General features: G+C 42.9%; 1 long non-coding RNA gene across 1 annotated transcript in view; it reads right to left on the bottom strand.

The window, feature by feature from the left end:
* Positions 1-255: 255 nt before the first annotated feature.
* LOC119367554 overlaps positions 256-1,963 on the bottom strand; it is a 6,666-nt gene continuing 4,958 nt past the window's right edge. The window contains exon 3 of the long non-coding RNA XR_005176343.1: positions 256-299. This is a non-coding gene — a long non-coding RNA (uncharacterized LOC119367554). The remainder of the gene's footprint in view (positions 300-1,963) is intronic.

Genomic DNA, 1,963 nt, shown 5'->3' with positions numbered 1-1,963 from the left:
TCCTTGCCTTCCCCTTGACTTGCTTGTAAGAGGCAGTGTGGGCCATGGCATACAGGTCGTACCCCTCTGGCACCTTATCTGTCTTATTGTAGCATGCCTGAAAGAGAAAAACAAAGTAAATTAGTAATTAAAGGGCTCAAGCTAGCATGATGAATGAATCGCATTAATCATGAAGCAAACCACATACCCAATTCCGCCCGAACTGATATAAGCTGGAGCTACCTTGATGGTGTGCCACACCTTCAATTTGGGCACGTTTGTCCTTGGCCTCAGTCGGCTCCCCTTCCATCTTTCAACACCTGCCATGACAAACAGTAAACGAAATTAGTACAACATAAAAAAATACCGACATGAATAATAATATGTATATAACTTAAGTGTATCATCATCAAGTACAACATAAAAAAATTGAATACCTGACACTACTAATAATCACGATCAGTATCATCAATAAATGCATAATCATCATCATCACTATAATCAATGACGGGCTCATAGGGTTCGGTGGCATCAACATGTGGAAGGCCACCTTTACGTAATCGGTCAAGCATTAACAGGTCATCCACAGCAGTAACCTCTTCTTGTTCCGGCTCTTCTTGTTCCTCCTCTGGGGTGATGTGGGATTCACTGTCGCTGTCTACTTCAATGTTTTGGGGTGAAGTATACCGGTTCTTGAAATGCTTTTTAGAAAGACGTGTCTCTTGGAAGAATTCTCCTTCATATGTGTCTGGGTTAATGTGAGGTTCATAATCCTCTTCCTTTGGGGGAGATAGTCTAGCACGTGGCGGCACTTCATAAACGACATCCCAACCTTTCAGATTTGGATTAGTTTGGCAGGCCCATGGTAGATAGAATACTTGGGTCGCCTGTTGAGCCGTAATATAGACATCAGGAACATCTAAATGGGTGCTTTGGTTGATTTCAACTAGCCCTATATGTTCATGAGTCCTTCTAGTCTCCTTCGGCTGAAACCAATAACATTTGAAGACTACGACATTCGGTGGGTTTTCACCATAGAATAGAAGATCATAAATTGCTTCAACTCTCCCATAATACTCGGTACCTCCTTCGCCGATAGCAGATACACAACAATTTGTAGACTTTCGGCCGGCCATAGATAGCTCTTTGCCATAGGTACGAAAGCGATACCCGTTGATGTCGTATTTGTCAAATGAACGGACCTTATAGTCAAAACCATTAGCGACTTGTCTCAATTCGGCGTCCATAGACTCTGAATTAGCCTACAAGTTTAATATGAAAGGATTGTTGCATTACGCACAAATTAGCGAATGAAATGAAATTGTCTAATAGAATTTACCGTTTGTTTGAACCAAGAGATGAAACCGGGATAGCCGCCTCCTTGCTTTGCGAGAAGCTCATACTCTTGGATGGAATCCTTTTGGATCACTGCTCCATACGAGAATAGGGCGACGTATCGACTGTATGAAATATCCAGGAATAAGAGCAGTTCAAAGGAAATAGAAGTTGCGAAACAATGTACCGAGAACTTACTCGATGTACGGCCGCACTTCTATCAGGTTGTTGAAGATATACAACGAAATGGTCCGCCATTCTTCATTATCCAAAGATACTGGATTTGAAACACTGGCTGGTGTGAGATTCCCTTTGAATAGGCTGAGGTTGGATCCACCCTTTTTAGGCTCGTCAGCATTGTACTGAGGCTTCGGATTATGCAAATGACGATTTTTGGTTTCATAGTGTGTTGTCATGAAGTTTGCCGCCTCCTCAATGATGAATGCCTCAGCCATCGACGCTTCAATTCTACCTTTACTTTTACATTTTTCTCGAAGCGTCTTCTGCATCCTCTCAGTTGGGTAGCACCAACGATTTTGCACGGGCCCCCCCAATCTTGCCTCGGTCAGGAGATGCAAAATCAAATGCTGCATTGGATTAAAGAAGCCCGATGGAAAGATCTTCTCTAACTTGCAGATCAAGGGTGCGG

This window comes from Triticum dicoccoides, chromosome 2B, assembly GCF_002162155.2.
Source record: "Triticum dicoccoides isolate Atlit2015 ecotype Zavitan chromosome 2B, WEW_v2.0, whole genome shotgun sequence".
NCBI lineage: Eukaryota > Viridiplantae > Streptophyta > Magnoliopsida > Poales > Poaceae > Triticum > Triticum dicoccoides.
This window is presented reverse-complemented; position numbering and strand designations above follow the sequence as displayed.